The 20,605-nt window shown below is 41.6% G+C and overlaps 1 pseudogene; it reads right to left on the bottom strand.

The window, feature by feature from the left end:
* Positions 1–20,605, bottom strand: part of LOC113019946 (carnitine O-palmitoyltransferase 1, liver isoform-like) — a 34,373-nt pseudogene that overhangs the window by 9,983 nt on the left and 3,785 nt on the right.

Raw genomic sequence — 20,605 nt, 5'->3', positions numbered from 1 at the left:
TATGTTTTTTGTGTGTTTGTTTTATTTTGTTCTGCTTTGTCCTGTTGTACTTGCAATGGCGTTTTTTGTTTCTGTTTCTTGTTTTTGTACTTGTCCTGAGGGATAGGGCTACTATGTGGTATGGGTAGGGGGGTAAACTGCTTAACGCAATTACAAGATATGTGAGTGTGTCATTATTCTGTATTCTGTTCCTTCCTATCCCACGCAAAGCCACCTGGGTCGGCTGGAAGACTGTTTACTTAGCCTGGCTGGGCCAAGGACACTCTCTCAGCTAAACTCAGGATACACACAAGCATGTGCTGTCTACACCGGCTCTCCCTCACCCTTTACTCACCCCTGTTGCTCATCTTGTGTGTCTGTGGTGTACTGACAGTCATGTGCTTTTTGTGCTGGGGTGTTTTTTTCTGTTCTCAAACTGTTCTCCCATTAGGAGCTCAGTCTGAGTGGAGGTTTTTCCCCTCCTCTCACCTCATGTTGTGTATTTTCGTTGTTTTTTTCCCACCAGTCTCTCTCTCTGACATGTCTCCCTAATGTAATGTTTGTGTAAAGTATGTTTGGTCATAGGGTTTCTTTGCATGTGCCATTTAGCATGCTGCCTGCTGTAACCCATAATTTCCTTCGGGATTAAAGTATTTCTGATTCTGATTCAGTTCAAACAGTCATTGTGAAACCTACTTGTTTGTTGTTTAACAATTCTGTGTGCATCTGTTTTTCTTTGTTACTTCAATTTAATAAAAATATCTTTGAGAAAAAAAACTTGTCTTTTATTCTGATCAGTCCAATTACATCTGAGACCATGTGTTTAAAAGCAATGCCACAATATTAATGCAATATTTCCATTGAATCCCTCTGTATTAAAACTGAATCTGAACTTTGAATACATTCTGGTCAACATAATAAAACAGGAGCTCATCATTTCAGCCTGAGAGACACTGACCTTTTTAAGATTACTGATGCAAACTTCTGACAGTGACAGGTATCATCAGAAATTTTATTTTTATTAATTTTAAAAACAAACAGCGCAACAGACGCAAACCCACTCCATCGCATTATTTTTCCAATCTGCAGAAATGTGTGCAGCCTCACCGGCTTCAGTTCCTCCCGGTTCACCTTGCGGCGGTAGAGCAGCAGGGCAGTGATCGTGTTCCCTGCCCTGGCCGCCTGCACTGAGGTTGGTGTCACGTACAGAAAATCCTGGAAGGACCACACAAGGGATAGATTTAAATAAAAGACAACTATCAGAAGATTTTTGATTTAGAACCAGAGGAAGGAGAATGAAATGTTGGATGATTCCCTCGTCTCTCTAAAAACACAGCCAACAAGATAAGGCTAAAAGGTTGAGCTGGACTGACAGGAAGCTCAGGTTTAAAAATGACAACAGGATATGAGGTGTAGATTTAATCAGGATCACATCAGGATCACGGGTAAAGAAAATAAAACATTCTGACTTTAATATAACTCCTAACCTTAGCTCAGAATGTAAACATGTAATTGTATAAAGAAGCAGTGGTTACCATTCCATAGTAGTTACTGTTGACCATTATGGGACCTCGGCTCCTTAAATAGACGTATTCCTCCCACCAGTCACTCACCTAGAGCCAAAACAGGAATCTAAAGTCTTTGTTCTTTTCAAACCAGGAGCACAAAGCATGAGGATTAAAAATTGCAAAATGTATTGCTTTACAGTTGCAAGCTTTATAAGAAAACTTGCAAATAAAAAGGGATAAATTACATTATGCATCAGCTGTGTCAGTAAGGGCACACTGACCGTGCACCACAGAGCAGTGACTCAAACCTGTAACAGTCAAACTCAGCACCCGAACAAGACGCAGCTCCTCAAGTTTAAAAAGTTCAAACACCAGGACGTGAGGACGTATTGTAGTGATAACAGAGGTCGTGACGATTTACAAGGAGGACAACAACAACAATTTGCTTTTTAAATAAGTACTGCGTCACTTCTGTCAGTTGTCACTCACAGATTACAGAGCTGGCAAAAGAACGTTTACTCAAGTAAAAGTTTACTGTGCCCAAGCGTTTGAAGTACTTTCATTAATAAAGATGCAAATACTGAACTTATGCGTTACAGTTCTCCCTCGCTATATCGCGGTTCACCTTTCGCAGATTTTTTTTATTTTATAAATACAGCACATTGTGTTCTGCGTCCTGATTGTTTGACAATGATCTACAGCCAATCTCGTGCCATGTTTCCTGTACAGTAAAGAATGCATTCAGCTTGTCAAATTTACATAAATCTTAGATCACCAGCAGTGTGACTAAGTGCAGTACTGTATGTTTATAAGCCTTCTTCCCAACAAACACAACAATGTTGATGAAATGTTGCCACCTGCGTATTCCTTTGGTTTCCGTCTATAATACTGGACTTATTTTTCTACAAAGGTTTGAACTTTGAGAGTTTAAACAAGAGAGAAAAGTGTGAAAATGTTCGTGCCTGTCTGAGAAAAGTGTATAAAGTGTGTAGGGAGGGGTTTACAGCCTTAAAACATTATAATAATTGTAAAAAATAAAGTTGGCTACTTCGCAGATTTCACCTATCGTGGGTTATTCTTAAAACATAACCCCGGTGATGAATGAGGGACCGCTGTATATGCTTTAAATAATCATTAAGATGCTGCTATACTTTTCTGCACTACCAGGCGAGCACAGGAAACATTTGTGGCACCTTCACATTAATATGAAGGCTGTGAAGCGACTCACTGTGAGTGACACAAAGTGTTTGTCAAAACTGCAGCAGAACCACCACAAACACATTTAACTCATTCAAAGCTCAGAGCCGGAAGCTTCAGGATCAAAGCAGCTAAATGATGGGCATGTCCTGTGACCTGGTGAAGTTGTTAACAAGCTGGAGAAATGATGAAAATAACCGACATTTGTGTTGTTATATAAACCTGCTGCACCTGCTCTGGCAAGGTTAAAAAAAAAAAAAAGCAGCCATGCACAAATTCATATTCATGGAATTATTGGGGAAATTGTAAAGTTTAGTAATTTGTTTAATTATAAAAATGATATTATGCAGTGAAGAAGATTGTTTTTTGTTTGTATACAGAGTCAATTCATTTAGTTTGGACAAAGGTCAGCGTGTGTTGCCCTTGAGCATGAGTAACTCTGGGTTAGTCAATACACCCTCCTGTACCCCTCGCTGTCAGCTGCACTGGGTGTACTTCCTGCTGAATACCTACATAATTGGTGGCCCACAGAGCTTTAAGTTTCAGGTAGCGTTGGAGGCGGTTCCCCAGATTCGACTCAAACTCATTGGCCAGGTCTGACATGCGTTTAAACTCCGGGTCCGTCAGCAGAGGGCGCACCGACTCCAAGTACTGATAACAGCAAACATTCAGGCAGCGTTAATCTGATTCTTGAATACAAGATGATAAGGATAAGGATGGGGAGAGAAAACAAACTTAAATGTGCCACCATGTGTTCAGGTGTATGTTCACGCTCACCCTGCTCACGGTGTCTTGGATGGCTGGAACGGGGAGGTGAGGTAGAGACGACTGATAGCTGTACAGCAAAGGCTTCCTGCTTGACAGCAACCTCACCAGAGGCTGAAAGAAACAGAGGTCAAAGAGGGGAGACAGTTTTAGACGGTCATTACAGACAGCGTGCTTTCAATAAGAAAATGTAATCTTATCCCTAAAAGAGATTTTCTACCTTTTACAACAAAAACCCTCAGTCTTTGAATATTAGAGAGGGCTGGGTGCGATCTTTATCACAGTTTCTTTAAAGTAAAGCTCCCTTTCAAAGTTCTCTTCCAGCTAGGAGGCAGATACTGCTCCGATCCAAGACTGAAAAACTGGAGCTGTTTATTTAATCATCATGATTTTCAAAACCAGACTCCATGGACCAATCCTCCAAGATCAGATGAACATTCCTACTTCCAAGCAAAACTCACGCTTAAGCGAGTATTAAGTGTTGCTGTAAATCATCACCAGCAGTAGTTGAATTTTTTCTCCCAGTCAGGGCTCTGCAGGCTTGACAGAGTGTGCTGCCATCTACTGTAGATAACAGACGAGCTCAGAAGCTCGAACAAGCCCCACTTAAAAGGAATTAAACTACAAGAATGAGGCAAAGCAAACAATCCAGTGAGACTGTTACTCTTTCAAATCAGAGAAACATGTTTAAAACAGCTTTACATCATTTCATGTTTGCAGCATTTTTGGACGTGTTATGTGCTTGAAAAGAAAAAACCCACACAACACTATAACATGGAACCATTCAGCCTAAAAATAATCAATGTGCTTTTGGTTCATGTTATCCAACATAAATATTACACAGCAGCCTCTGGAGGAAGCTGTGGGACCGAGCAGGAACGTGGCTTACCACCCAGACTTTGGTGGTGTTAGACATCCGGCCGTGCTTTTCAAACATCCACTGGTGGTAGGACAGCAGCAGTTTGAGGCAGAACCTGAGGGCGAGGATGAGGGAGAGCCACAGCAGAGTGCTGAAGACCAGCGCTGACACCATAGTCTGGCCCTGGGCACTGAGGGACATGTGGAGACTGCACAGAGGGAGTGAGATCGCTTTAATGATGCGAGCAGCTACAAGGAAACTTTTTCAATAGACAATAAATAATACAATCTGCAGGAAACTGGGAGGAACAGTCTTGATAAATGACCTTTTTAAGAGATGTCCCGTTGCTCTGTTTGTTACTTTAACAGAGCAGTGGGACATCTCCCATATCTGATAAAATAACTAAAAAAGACAATTTTTGTAATTTTGCCTCTACACACCACCATGGTAATTTACAGCCATATTTATCGGCAACACTCAGAGTCCAGCCCAGAGAGGCTCAGATATAACCAGACAACTGCCTGGTAATCAGTTTCAAATGTGAGGTAATAAGCAGTATTATCTGATTACAGCTACACTAAACACCGATCGGAAGTATTTTTATCTACAGCTAAGAACTGATGCAAAAATAGACTTCAGTGTTAGTGACCAAGACAGCAGCTTTTAGATTCCAGTGGCTCCAAAAACTGCTGCCTTTGACAGGTTAACACAAAATTATAGAATAAATAAATAAATCCGTTCTTGATAAATGCAGTTCTCCCCGAATAATCTGTTACTTTAGCAAAACTGAGAAAGTGTGCATTTCACTCACATAGCTCATGTTTAATCTTACCGTGAGGCTTCTGACAGTATAAAAATACAACAGCAACACCTAGCGGGCCACTGAGGATGTGAACTGTGCATAGTATTAAAAACAATAAGATGTTAGGATATTAGATGTTATGATATTAGATTGCATTTAAAAAGTAATAAACTCATAATGAAGGCAACAAGCACGGGCAGTTCAGTTTTTTTCTGTAGTCTAGTACTGCACTAGTACAGCTTGGTAATCAGGAAAGTGAGTTTTGACTCTCCTGAGAAACCTCGGTTCCTAGCGTTCAGGTGGATGTAACTGAGACACGCCACCTACCTATCAGCTGTTGGCGAAGACACTTGCTGACGGCAGCGGTCGTCCCCAGCAGGACAGTGCACCCCACCACACCACAAAACTAGTCAGGAACATGACAAACGGTCCGAGATGTTGGCCCGGTCTCCAAACTCCCCAGATCCCAATCCGAGCCAGGATGTTTGAAAAACAAGCCCAATCACGGAGGCCCAAACCTACAACCCCAGGAACCCAATGTCTCCATCCCCCTGGAGTCCCACGTCCATGCCCCGACGGGCCAGAGCAGTGTTGGCACCATGAGAGGGGACCTACATACAGTGGGGCAAAAAAGTATTTAGTCAGCCACCGATTGTGCAAGTTCCCCCACTTAAAATGATGACAGAGGTCAGCAATTTGCACCAGAGGTACACTTCAACTGTGAGAGACAGAATGTGAAAAAAAATCCATGAATTCACATGGTAGGATTTGTAAAGAATTTATTCGTAAATTAGGGTGGAAAATAAGTATTTGGTCACCTCAAACAAGGAAAATCTCTGGCTCTCACAGACCTGTAACGTCTTCTGTAAGAAGCTTTTCTGTCCCCCACTCGTTACCTGTATGAATGGCACCTGTTTGAACTCATCATCTGTATAAAAGACACCTGTCCACAGCCTCAAACAGTCAGACTCCAAACTCCGCCATGGCCAAGACCAAAGAGCTTTCGAAGGACACCAGGAAAAGTATTGTAGACCTGCACCAGACTGGGAAGAGTGAATCTACAATAGGCAAGCAGCTTGGTGTGAAAAAATCAACTGTGGGAGCAATCATCAGAAAATGGAAGACATACAAGACCACTGATAATCTCCCTCGATCTGGGGCTCCACGCAAGATCTCATCCCGTGGGGTCAAAATGATCATGAGAACGGTGAGCAAAGATCCCAGAACCACACGGGGGGACCTGGTGAATGACCTGCAGAGAGCTGGGACCAAAGTAACAAAGGTCACCATCAGTAACACACTACAACGGCAGGGAATCAAATCCCGCAGTGCCAGACGTGTTCCTGCTGAAGCCAGTGCATGTCCAGGCCCGTCTGAAGTTTGCCAGAGAGCACATGGATGATACAGCAGAGGATTGGGAGAATGTCATGTGGTCAGATGAAACCAAAGTAGAACTTTTTGGTATAAACTCAACTCGTCGTGTTTGGAGGACGAAGAATACTGAGTTGCATCCCAAGAACACCATACCTACTGTGAAGCATGGGGGTGGAAACATCATGCTATGGGGCTGTTTTTCTGCCAAGGGGACAGGACGACTGATCCGTGTTAAGGACAGAATGAATGGGGCCATGTATCGTGAGATTTTGAGCCAAAACCTCCTTCCATCAGTGAGAACTTTGAAGATGAAACGAGGCTGGGTCTTCCAACATGACAATGATCCAAAACACACCGCCCGGGCAACAAAGGAGTGGCTCCGTAAGAAGCATTTGAAAGTCCTGGAGTGGCCTAGCCAGTCTCCAGACCTCAACCCCATAGAAAATCTGTGGCGGGAGTTGAAAGTCCGTGTTGCTCGGCGACAGCCCCAAAACATCACTGCTCTCGAGAAGATCTGCATGGAGGAATGGGCCAAAATACCAGCTACTGTGTGTGCAAACCTGGTAAAGACCTATAGTAAACGTTTGACCTCTGTTATTGCCAACAAAGGTTATGTTACAAAGTATTGAGTTGTATTTTTGTTATTGACCAAATACTTATTTTCCACCCTGATTTACGAATAAATTCTTTACAAATCCTACCATGTGGATTCATGGATTTTTTTTTTTCACATTCTGTCTCTCACAGTTGAAGTGTACCTCTGGTGCAAATTACTGACCTCTGTCATCATTTTAGGTGGGTGAACTTGCACAATCGGTGGCTGACTAAATACTTTTTTGCCCCACTGTAATATTAGACAGGTGGATTTAATGTGGTGGATGATGAATGTGTGCACTGGTGATTGAGACATGTGATCACCCTTACACTCATGTTGGTTTCAGTTCATTCATGTCACATGTTCAGCTACAGTCATTATAATGAATGTCACTGTTCGCTTTCACCATGCCCTCTATCCTGCCAGTTATATTCATCTGTTTATTAACCTTGCTGTCTGAAATGACTCAGAACATCATGAAGGCAACAGGTGCAGTCAGTGAATCAGTGATGCTTTATGCAAGAATATAAAGCTACAGTTAGTAGTCAGGCTGGTAGGAAGTAGAGGAAAGTTCAGGTTTAAGCACCACACCCACAATCCTCTGTACTGACTCATCTTGTTAACATGCTGAAAAACCTGCTATATATGTATACACAACTCCAGCCCTCCTCACTGTAAGGCCTTAGAGTGCTGCTGCACCTTTAAGAAGGAAAAACTCACACACTTGGAAACACTTCAACTGGACACATAATTCCAGTCCTAGTTATCACAGCAGTTATTGTCATATGGTCCCCATGAGATGTTTTTAATAAAATGTTTCAGGTTTCTGAGTCGCGGCAGCATCACCATTAGCAGCAACACAGCACAGGGACATGAGTGAAACTGTGGGCAAATACAGTGTGCAGAAATAAAAGCTACTAAGCAACATAAAAACATGAGCAAGAGCAAAACTTCCAGAACAACATGGCATCAAAGACATAACAACTGAACTGAGGAGGTAAGGAAGATGCTGGGCTTAAAATAAGCATCACATTATAGTTTCTTGACACTTGATTTGTCTGCAGAACTCTGAGAGAAGTTTGATCAATCATGGGCCTTTCTCGCTTGCTCGCCAAAAGCTCCTTGGGGAAGATACAGAGCTGCTCTCGAGGCGTTCTTCACAATGAATGATTGACAGAACAGCTCTTAGATGTAGAAAAAGAACAAAAAAGTGCTGTGTGAATGGGTGAATGAGCTGTATGAAGTGTTTTACTCGAGTATAGAGTAAAAGTCTATTTGCAACTGTTAAGTCAGATAAAGTACCCATGAACCATTTTACATTTTCACCACTTCATGTATCCACCAATCATGGTAGCTTCATCATTCTCTGCTGCACGCACACACATACATACACTTCGTCCCTGTCGTCACCCACAGCAGACGAGATAAGAGCAGAGTTTACCCTGATAAAGCTAAATTATGATTCCATGTGCTCACCTATTTTTGCACCTTCAGATTTGTTACTTTGATTAAAACAAAACCCAACAACGACACAATTATGGTCTAATTTGTCTACTTTGCATTATCAAATCATTTTGCCCATTTAAAGAACTTTGCCACTGACATTGCCGTTGTGTACCTTAGCGGCAGGTGCTGCTGTATCTTGGTGATGAGCCCCATGCTGGGATCCGACTGCATGTACATGGTGGCCAGGATTCCTATGGCAACGAAGAGCCAGGATGACGGGCTGGCGGGGTACACTCCTTTAATCAGACTGTTCTGTTAGCAGAGAAAAAGAAACAGGCATTGGGATTATTCAGCGGTGGCTCTGAAACAAAGTGCAGGTCAGACCTTCAGAGGTGAAAAACCATCTTCCATTAGCAGCTTTAATAAGGAACGCATTACAGATGTGAATATGATCCAGCACACCTGGTTTCACAGCTGTGTCGTTTCAGATCATTTTTATAAACTTTGCTCTAAAGCCAAACATGACACTGATGTGTTTCTTAATGTTCTAATCATGAGTGGGGAAACATTTATGGGTTTCAACTGTGTTTGGCCTCATTTGATTTCATACACTCACCAACAAACACTGAAGGTTACAAAGAGATTGTTACTGAACATAATGACTTCCCACAAGTGGTGATGCAAATATTAACAGCTGTCACCCAGAAGGGAAAACATCATACCAGGGTTACCCAGGTAGACCACGTAATACTGCCATGTGCAGTCAGCCCCATCCTGGACACGAATGACCCGCCTACTTCTCACAAAGGTAACAACAAGTAGAGAGTGCTGATTTGGCGGAAACACTAAAATTTAGTCAACGTTCAACTGCATACAGACTTCTGATGTGTGGCAGTATAAAACCACGTGACCACACGTGAAGCACGTCAGTGATTGTGAAATAATAGTAATCCTCTTGCAGCTGAAATGTTAACAAATCTTATATTGACAAAAAAAAAAGTAACAATGAAGGCATTCCCTTCCTGATTAATGGTATTCCAAGTATACCACGATAACTGTCAGTGAAAAGTAATAATTTTGAAAAACAGACATTATGACAGGACAATTAACAACATTTAACCTGTTTGTTTGCATTACTGATGAAGCTCAACACACACAGGCCTTCTCTGGATTTTGGTTGCTGAACAAAAGCTTAAAACTGAATCAGTCGATATCATTACAGCGGTGGTGCTGCCAGCAGGGAAGCTGCAAACTCTGCAACATCAAACCCAACATGGTTGAAGGGCGTTTCTCCCGTTTCTGCTTTCCTTTTCGTTTTCATTTATTGGCTGATATAAACGCCAATACCAATATATCTGCAAATAGCTAACATTGATAGATGTTTTGGCCCAGCTGATAAATCCATCAGGCACAAATCAGTAGAGATATTACAACAAAAAGTCCAAAGTCTAGGTTTTATTTTCATTTCAGTTAACTAAAATATTTTTCTCTTATTAATGCTTACAGATACAGACAGGTTTCACAGCAGCATCAAAGCACATCCTGCAGGTGTTTCAGGAGCATGAGTCCATAGTGAGACTGCAGGTGCACTGTAGTGTTTAAAGCTGAAACCCTTTATCAAGCAGGAAGAAACATTTCGCCTGATATGAGACTTTCTTTAAAGCACTTTGTTACCTCAGCTCCTGCACAGCTGATTTTAGAGATGGACAGATCCGATATTACGTATCGGTATTGGTCTGATACTGACGTAAATCACTGGATCGGATATCGGAGAGAAATAAAAAATTAATCCGATCCATTAAATATCAAAAAAGCACCTCACAAAACTTTCGACACGGCGTAACTCAGCTCGTAGCACGTCGGAGCAGTGTGCTCACGTGATAGAGCGGCTGTGGCATGCAAGACCTGTTGTCTGGTTGAGTATTTGTAGCCTCGCTACCAACCCGGCATTTCATCTCCGAGGAAGTGATCCCAGAGAGAAGTAAAGCAAGTGTGTAAGTTCATCTCTGAATGTTTGTAAAGCATTCCCGCGCTAAGCTTAACAAACGATATATGGAGCGACTGCCTCTTCTTGCTGCTACTTCAATCATGAAACTGATCAATGATCAGCTGATCAGCTTTTTTGTCACGAGTCCGTCTCTCTTGTTTGTTTTTGGCCCACTTCGCACCCCAAAGAGGAAACCAGCGGCTGAATAACAGCAGCAGGTTTAAGCTTGATAAGCTGTTGTTAGAATGTATTTAATATTACTTTCTACACCAGGATCTTTTTCTACGTAGCTGACGCTGGTAACTGTGCAGGGGCGGATCTAGCAAAGTTTAGCTAGGGGGGCTGATAGGGCATTAACAGGGAAAAGGGGGCACAAAGACATACTTTTCTTTCTTATTCTCATTTAAAATGTCGAGCTTTTAATAAATAATTATCTGAATCTTACAACCAAAGTTTTAATCTGATGTGAAATGTATAGAAGTCCATTACTGTATATAGTAACTAGGGGTGGGTTTTTATAATCGATTCATCGATTAAAATCGATTCTGGCTTGGATAACGTAAAATCGATTCATTAAAATCCTGAATCGATTTTTTATATAAATTTATTTTGTCCGAAATGCCAGAATCTCTGGTGACATCTCACAAAATTTCAAGAACCACCAAACAGTAAATGAGAGCAGGTACAGGGATTCTGCACATAGACTTAAACACACAGCGCGACCCGCGGATCAGAATCAGTTAGATGTCGCCTTTCTCACAGTCAGGGCTGAAAGCCGACAGCTCGCTGATCCGGGTCCGCGCTTTGTGTTCACGCCCTTTATGCGCTGATTCTAAAGCTGTTAGTTTGATCTCTCTCCAAACAATATTGACCGAATCAGCAGCAAAAGAAGATCCAAACGCTTCACATAAACATCGTCATGAATTCACTCTTTTACTGTTTTGCTTCCATTGCGATGCGCAGCTCTCTCTCCCTCTCTCCCCCCCCCTCTCCCCCCCCCCCCCTCCTCTCTCGAACAGTTTCGCTTTCTTCATTATTCGCTTGCTTGTTACACAAGTCTACTGTTGCTTACAGCGGTGTCGGCCGCTGTTTTTTCCCCTTTTACATTCTTCCGAAAAGAAAACCTCATTTCTGCTGTTCAATACTGAACAAATTGAAACTTTTTAAAATTATTCAAAATGCAAAATGCTTAACCATGTCTCTAATAAAACCGCTGTAACGTCAGAGGTAATGTTGATTAATTAATGGTTTTCTTTCGTTTTTGATGTACTGCAGAATATTTTTATAAAATCCCAGGCCAGGAAAATCACCTACATGTTTTTCTGTGTTTTATCTTCAGCTACTTTGACACAAAGGCATCTGCTGTGATGCTCACACCTTGGATAAAGTCTTGAGAGTGTCAGCTTCCTTTTTATAGATACAAAAATATGTAAATGTCCTGATCTGAATTATATCTCTGACTGTCAAAATTTCCCAGATTTAAATCGAATCGAATCGAATTAAATCGAATCGTGGATCGAATCGATTTGGGACCTTGTGAATCGGAATTGAATCGATTCTAGAAATCAGTGACGATACCCAGCCCTAATAGTAACTGTTAAGTCTAAGGCTACGTTCACACTGCAGGCGAAAGCGCATCAAATCTGATTTTTTTGACCCTATGCGACCGTGGCTCAGGGGTTTGGGAATCGCATCTGTAACCGGAAGGTCGCGATTCGATCCCCGGGCTCTCTGTCCTGGTCGTTGTGTCCTTGGGCAAGATACTTTACCCTAGAGTCTGCCCCAGGGCAGCTGTGGCTACAACTGTAGCTGCCTCCACCAGTGTGTGAATGTTAGAGTGAATGAATAGTGGCATTGTAAAGCGCTTTGGGTGCCTTGAAAAGCGTTATATAAATGCAATCCATTATTATTATTATTCATATCCGATCATGCTATGACAGTGTGAACGGCGCAAATCCGATATTTTCAAATCCGATCTGGGTCACTTTCGTATGTGGTACTGAATCCGATACATATCCGATGTTTTAGAAAGCGACGGTTTGAACGGTCATGTCGCATTAAATCCATTTTTTACTGACACAAGACTGAAGCCAATTATCAGCGCTGGAGAAGACATCGTGAACGCTTCCTGGCCATCCCGTGTAGATGTCAGTGAAACTGTTGGGAAGACAACGTAAACATTTTATTTGTACTGTATAATCTGCAGATTCTGACAGAAATCTGCAGCTATCCTTTGAAGCAGCGCTCCTCTAAAACAGCAATAAGGGTCATTATTAGGTTATTTACATTATTATGTAAATAACAAAATAACTTAAAGCAAAAATTGGGAAACGTAAAGTCCGAAGTCTTTATATTAAGGCCATCAGTCAAACAATATAGTTTGTTCTGGGTCTAAACAGAGCGCGTTGTGTGTGACATCTTCTTTTGCGCATGCGGCCGCTTTGAGCATTCACACTAGAGCGCGTTTGCTGTCGCATTTTATTTGTAGTGTGAACGAGCAGACAAAAAAAAATCGGATTTGATCAAAAAATCGGAATTGAACATCAAGACCTGCAGTGTGAACGTAGCCTCATATACCCTAGTAAGCTATAGTACTTTTTCCTTTGGGAACCATCTGTGCAGTCTGCAATTCTGTTGAAGAAAGATGTTGACTCCACCGTAATTGTCGGGCTATAAGCCGCTACTTTTTGCACAAGCTTTGAACCCTGCGGCTTTTAGTCAGGTGCGGCTTTTCTATGGATTGTCCATGATTTTTGTCATATCGTAAGATTTGTTCCGCTGTTGTACAGCACTACGTTGCCTGGCGGAAGGGCATGTGATCAGACACACAGTATCGGGGTTCAAGAGTGGTGTGTTGGTCACATGTCCATCCGCCAGGAAACATAGTGCCATACGAAGTAGCGCGAAAAACAAACTTCAAAGTAGCGCTACGCGTTCAGCGGGAGACGTGGATGACGAGCGGCGATAAACTTGCGAAAAGCAAGTTATGCTCAACTCCACTGGTGGATTCTGACAGCGTGGAAAAGTGTGAAAACATCCACGATCACCAACGGATTTCGAAGGGCTGGACTGCTGCATGATGGAGAGGAGGACACCGCCACGGCCCTTCAGAGGGTGTTTGACTCTGACAACGAGGATTTCTTTGGTTTTGAAAGTGACAACGAAGGAGAGAAGCGGAGAGTGGATGACGAAGCCATCCTGAGCCTGTTCGTTTCCGACACTGGAGGAGAGGACTTTGGTGGTTTTAGTGCGCAGGAAGAAGAGAAAGATGGTGGTGAAGGACTGACTTTTCTTCTTGTTGAAGCCGTGTCACTGCACCTGAGCCTAAAAGGTAGTCTGAATCTATTTTTCTGGTGTGCTGTAGGTTACTGTTATGTACTACATTTGTTACTCATTTATGAAGCACAGTACATGTTTCGTACTTGTAATTACCGCTACTTGTACATATACCTAAAAAGTTATGCAAATATGTACCCATAACTTGTTTTTCAAAATATTAATAAAAGTGATTTCTCCAAACAGCCGTCTCTTTCTTGACAATTCGCTTTGTGCATATTCTCTTACATATGATAAGTCAACATTGAAACACCTGCGGCTTTTAGTCAGGTGCGGCTAATGTATGTACAAAACAGGATTTTCCCCTGATTTTAGCTTGTGCGGCTAATATTCAGGTGCGCTTCGTAGTCCGGGAAATACGGTACTTAATTATTCTTGAAAAATAATTTATTTTTTTGCATTTTTTTTTAACTGCATCAAATTAAAGTTGATTACGTTGATTAAGCATCATGAGGTGGGGGTGGGGGTGGTTCCCTGTTTTTTTTTTTTTGCTGGGAGTTTGCAACCCTATTAGTTAGGTTGCTTACTCTTTAAAATACCAGAATAGGGAGGATGGAGCAGGTTTAAGTTTATTAGATTGATCAGTGATGAACTATGAAATATTTTGGGTGCAGTGTATTTTTTGCATACAGGTATAACAGAATAGCTTAAGTGTTTTTTTTAAACTTCAGTTTGAACTTATACAAAATGCAGCAAGATGTTTTAAAAAAAACTGTTTTATTGATTAAAAAACACTATATCGGATTCAGATCGGGATCGGCCGGTATCCAAATTTATGATATCGGTATCGAACATAAAAAAGTGGTATCGTGCCATCTCTAGGTGATTTAACCACGATCACAGTGACAGCATGTGCCTATGGAGCGCCAGGACTGCCAAAATGAAATAAATAAATATATCATTAAATAATTAATTAAATGTGGCAATAATTAATTAAAATTGGAATTAATTCATTAAATAAATAGTTATGACACATGTAATTAATTAATTAATTATTGACACATTTAATTAATTATTTAATGATATATTTATTTATTTCATTTTGGCAGTCCTGGCGCCTGGCTCTCATCATGAAATAATTTTATCTGTCAGCCTCACCCATCAAACTCAGGGGGCGGGGTTAACGCTGATCGAGTCAAAACCATTGCTTTGGCCTGGTGGCCATTGTTTCTAGCACACAACAACCGGCATGTGGAAGCTAACAGAACTGAGCTTTGAAAAACCCTGTTTGTGTGTTACCAAATACCGTTTTAATATTTTTTTAGCCGAGAATGTAGTGGTTTAATCTTCATGTGTCTGGTCGGTTTGTCAAGATACAGCCTCTTTGCAAAAGTGCTTCGATGATTTCGGAGATGTCGTCCCAGTCTCACGGCAAAGCGTGGGATAGACCCGCTCGCCTCGCAAGCAATCCCACCGACAAAGCGCAGGCCCCGGTACACAGCTGTAGTAACCCCCGCTGACTTCTTTTACTGAGGTTATATTTATCGCTGTTTTATTTCCTGATGTTCTTATGTGTCCTACGTGTTTCAGTCGCCAATTCTGAATTATAACTAACATTAAAAACATGTTTAAGGAGGAGAGAGAGCAAATAAATCTGTTTAACATCTGATCTTTGGGTTTTTGTTCAGTAATCAGCGTGACCTGTGTATAAACACATAAAAGAGATAACGTTGGTGTTTCCGTCATGTAGTAACTGCTGGCTTTAACTGTACAAAGGTTGTTCCACACTATGAAACACATACAGACTTCATGATGTTCGGCTAATATTTTTATTGTGAATATTAATCATGCTGACCTCGCTCTGTACACCACGCAGCGAGGTCAGCATATCCACGATATCCTCAGCTCCATGAGTTAACACAAAGTTTCCCAGCTGACTATCTAACTGCCAACTATTCCAGAGACGTGAAAATATACAGCATAAAGAAAAGTGTAAGAGACTCAGCAGCAGATTAGAATAACAGTTATACATTTAATAAATCACCAAATGAATCCAAGAAACGAGCAAACCTGTTCCGGCAGTTTGAGTTTGTATTCCCTCAGCTGCAGATTCGCTGCTGTTTAAATGTTTGAAAAGGAAGATTAGATATAAAAAACGTCAAACACAGACTGAGTCTGCCTTCACATTTGATATGAGGCCAGCACGTATAGTGGCTGTGTCCTGTTCTAAGATCATACGTGTAAAATTGTTGTCTGACCTCCGTCGATCCAGCCGCTCAGAGTCCGTGGTTGCCATGGTTACTGCATAAGCAGCTATAATGTTAACAGCTGGCACTGAGGAAACCTCCCGGCAGCATGGGTGTTTATGTTTTTCATTGCAAAAGAACCGTCTGAATGGTTAACTGAAGTTAACTTGGATAAATTATAGTTAAGGAGTATCACAGATAACGCCTACGTGAGCTGTGCGACTGTTCACCACTACACTGAAATCAGCAGGCTATTACTGAAATACACGTGCTATATCATAAACTATGATATAAATAGGGAGGTCCTATTAACATGTTTAGTTTTACAGGACACCTTCCTGCCTTTAGTCTCCTTCATGAGCGGTATTAGTTTTCTTCTAACATCCAGAAGTCTGCACCATGTGTTTCATAGTTTGTAACAAGCCTTTGACAGGTAAACATAACATGACCGAAAAAGCAAAAAAAAAAAAAAAAAAAAAAAAAAAAAAAAAAAGAGAGAGAGAGAGGGTTGACGTAAGAAGAGAAAAAGCTCTCAATTATGGAGACAGGCAAATGGTTCATTTATGTTTGATGTGTGTTTATTCCTCCCTAAATATCGTCGGTGAAGTTCGCCATGCACGTCAGATTTTCCTGCGCATTTTTATACCTCTGCCAACAGAGAGAGAAAAAAAATCACATTCTAACAGACAGCTGGTGCTTAGAATACAGTTGAATAACTATTAAAAAACAGATGATATTTAGATGATAGTTCAGTCTAACACATGTGCCAGTGAACCATTAAACGTCTGTGAAACTATGCAGTTATGAAACGTAACTTTAACCTCAGCCAAACCGATTTGCTCAGTTGTAAATAAAACAGCGAAGTAAACGTGACCCGACAGACAGAACCTGAGTGAATGAAGTCCAGCGTTTAACCACTGAGAGCTAAAACTCAGCTGAGGTTTGAAAGCTGTGTGCCGGTGATTGGACATCAGCCGCTGATAAAGCTGTTCGCCTATAAAGTGCTCTGTAAGGAAACGAGCTCCAGCAGCTCTGCGCTCGGGGAAAACACTATATTTACTTATCTTGTGCAGAAAAATGCGCTGACATTGCGTTATATCGAGCACCGGCTGCCCAGTTAAATTGTGACTATCACCAGGTAACGTAGGCGTGTTTCTTGAATTAGCAGCAGGTGTTAAACAGCTGACAGATGAGGAGGAGGATGCATGCAGGTAAACTGAGGGTCTGTTGAGCTGATCGCTGGTTTCGTGAGAAAAATGTCAGCTCGTTCTTTATGTTACAGAAGCACAGAGACACAAGACCAGGCGGAAAGAGACGATCGTTCGGTGAAAATGAGAATCTGCGAATGCAACATGTGGAACACGGAGAGTGGAATATGTAAACAAACCGGTTAACGTAACCCCCTGGGTGCACTCTGCATGCTAACTGTTAGCAGAGCTAGTGAAATCTCTGAAAACATCTGAGCACTTTTGCAAACATGTTCTATGTTGACAACCTGACCAGACATACGGCGTTAAAAGTGTAGCTGGTGACAGAAAAACGGGGTATTTTAAAACTACACCACCACCATTGCTGCCTGTGATTTGATCTGCATTCTGGGATACCTGGCTGCCCCAAGTCTACACAAGCAATCGATTATCTAGGATCGACCTGTTTTGACTTACTTTGCACGGCAACCAATCAAATGTTAGAGAAGCTGCATGGGCAGCGTTAACCCCGCCTCCTGAGTTTGATGGGTGAGGCTGACAGATAAAATTATTTCATGATGAGAGCCAGGCGCCAGGACTGCCAAAATGAAATAAATAAATATATCATTAAATAATTAATTAAATGTGTCAATAATTAATTAAATGTGTCAATAATTAATTAATTACATGTGTCATAACTATTTATTTAATTAATTAATTCCAATTTTAATTAACTATTGCCACATTTAATTAATTATTTAATGGTGTATTTAATTAATTCATTATGGCAGTCCTGGCGTTCTATATGTGCCACCCATTCCACCTGGAGTCTCCTCCAAGCATTAAACATTTATGGGATTCTCATACCTTTGTCCCCCCCCCACTAGTACAATTTTGCATTTTGAACATTCTAATGAAATAAATGCTTTAAATGAACAGTAAACAACTTTTTTTTAAAAAATAAATCGTACACAGCCTGATTAGTCTGGGGTTGTGATGCTCACCCTCACGCGGCTGACTCGCTTCTTCCAGGATCGTACTCCAGACAGGTAGATCTGGTTCAGCGCCTGGTAGGACAGCTGCAGATCGATGCCCTCTGGTGTTATGGTGAACTGGAATGCCACTGCCTGGTGGGCCTCTGCCATTTCTATGGAAACACAAGCACAAATGTGAACACCAAGAGGAAGCGGTGTTTTGTTTACTTCTTATCTGATCCAAAACTAAACTCGATCTCTGCAGCCAGGAAACCATCATGACTTTGACTGTGATTGTGGAGAAGAATTTCATAACCTGTAAATTTTTGGCTTGCTTTATGAATGAACAGCCAATTTGATAAGCCTCAACGTAGCTCTCTGCACGATATTGTTACACTAATTTAATGAATCATTGGAATGTCGTTGTCTCACGGCAGCCCCATGCACACAGAGTACATGCTGCTTGCTGTTTGACTAAACCTGCAGTTGCACAGTCTGTTTCAACACTGAACTGTGTAAACAGCAGCCACCACGCCGACACGTCTCATCCTCAGTGAGCTCCACGCAACACATTTAATAACTTCAGTGGCATTTCTGGAACAAGCTAGATTTTGGCTTGTATAATTGCATATAACTCATCCTTTTTCCTATCAGACTTAAATTTCTGACCAGGATTTGGCAAGTCTGAGCAAATACCATCGTGCCTTCAGCAGCAGACAGACAGACCAGGTTTAACAGGAGGAACACGAGTCTGACAGGCAGTTTCACTGGAGGACTGACTAAATACTCTGAGTCACCGCTGCTCCTTGTTAGCGGAACATTGAATGACATCACTGGTTTCTCTGATGTTTTTTTGGAGTAAGGGTTCCGTTGAGGGGCAGGAGAAGAGCCTAGAGGGGCCACATGCAGACTAACAAAGTTTCAAGTAAAAGATGGTGATCCAACACCCATGAAGTTACAGAAAGCAGGCAACACACAATCTTTGAAGTCACGTTGCAGGGAGCGTGTTTGTGTTATTGCTTCCTCTTCTCGCTGCGCAGCCAAGCAACTGATTGCCACACATTTCTCACTTCCAACAACTATTTCTCTGCTGGTGTGTGTGAACGTGGGAGGGGTGGATGTGGACAAGCAGACACTGTCTCACAATGAACGCAGTTGCTGAAACTTTGCCCGAGGACACAGAACTGTTGTGTTCTCGAGAGGACGGATGAATGATCTGGATTCCTCCATAACCATAACTTGTGAACCCAAACAAGGTTTAACTGCCTTGTTTAAAAGCCCCACAGTGCTGGATTTCATTAGTACAGAGGTTCAGTCTTGCTTAAATAATAACTTGTGAGAAAAAAATAAATATTGGTAGGTGCTTTAATCTTCAACTGACAATATTTTGTATGTGTATTTGCTGACTAACTTAATAACTTGTCCGATATCGGTTTGTAGCAGCTAGTGTTGGGCGATATGGAAAAAATATTTATCACGATATGAATTATTTTATATCACGATAACGATATATATCACAATATACCACCTGACCTGTGGTCATATGGAAAGTATGCAGTCTGTAAACAGCGAGCGCAGAGGGTGGAGTCATTGTTAATGAAATGGATGGTTATGCTCATGTAGGACTGCGCATCTCTGCTCGTCCATAGGTCAGTCGTCAAAGCATAATGCACAACACTGCAAACATCCTTCTCTTCTTTGGCCCGGCATGCGTCATATAAGCGAGGCAACTCGACTTTACTGAAGTGCTTATGACCGGGCATAACGTACCTCAGATCAAGGACTTTGACGAGGTCATGAAAGCTGTCCTTCTCAACTACATAAACAGGGGCCATGAATTTACAAATGTAATGCGAGACGGCTCCTGTGGTTTGTTTATGGCGCTTGGACGTTTTCTCATAAGAGCCTTGTGTGAAAGACTGCTATATCTTCGGCTGGCTATAGTTTTTCTTTTCCCAACTTGCTGCAAAAAAACAGCATGTGCATCAAAATAAACGATTTTCAACAGTGTAATTTGAGTTCTAAGCATCCCAGAAATGATACAGAAACGCATAAAGTCAAATATAACTTTTAAAAACACCAGTATAGGCTTATAAGGCCCTGAAGGTAAAAAAACCAAACAAACAAAAAACTACATTTTCCGCGAAAATGACGTCACTTCCGGTTCCGGGCAGGTAATGGCGGACATGCGATAGTTCGCGCTGACCAACAACAACACTTCCAACATAGGAAGTGTTATGAAAAGTTGTTCGGCAAAGCGTGTTTCTGGAATATTATGTTTTTGTTGCTGCAAGTGCTTTTTATGCAATTTTTGCAAAGCTATATGTGGAAGGAAACCGTGACCGAGGACAAGCTGGTAGCATAAGATTTAAATGGTCTGTATTTGTATAGCGCTTTTCTAGTCCCTAAG

This window comes from Astatotilapia calliptera, chromosome 4 (assembly GCF_900246225.1).
Source record: "Astatotilapia calliptera chromosome 4, fAstCal1.2, whole genome shotgun sequence".
Taxonomy (NCBI): domain Eukaryota; kingdom Metazoa; phylum Chordata; class Actinopteri; order Cichliformes; family Cichlidae; genus Astatotilapia; species Astatotilapia calliptera.
The sequence above is the reverse complement of the archived record's forward strand: the minus strand, read 5'-3'. Positions and strand labels throughout refer to the sequence as shown.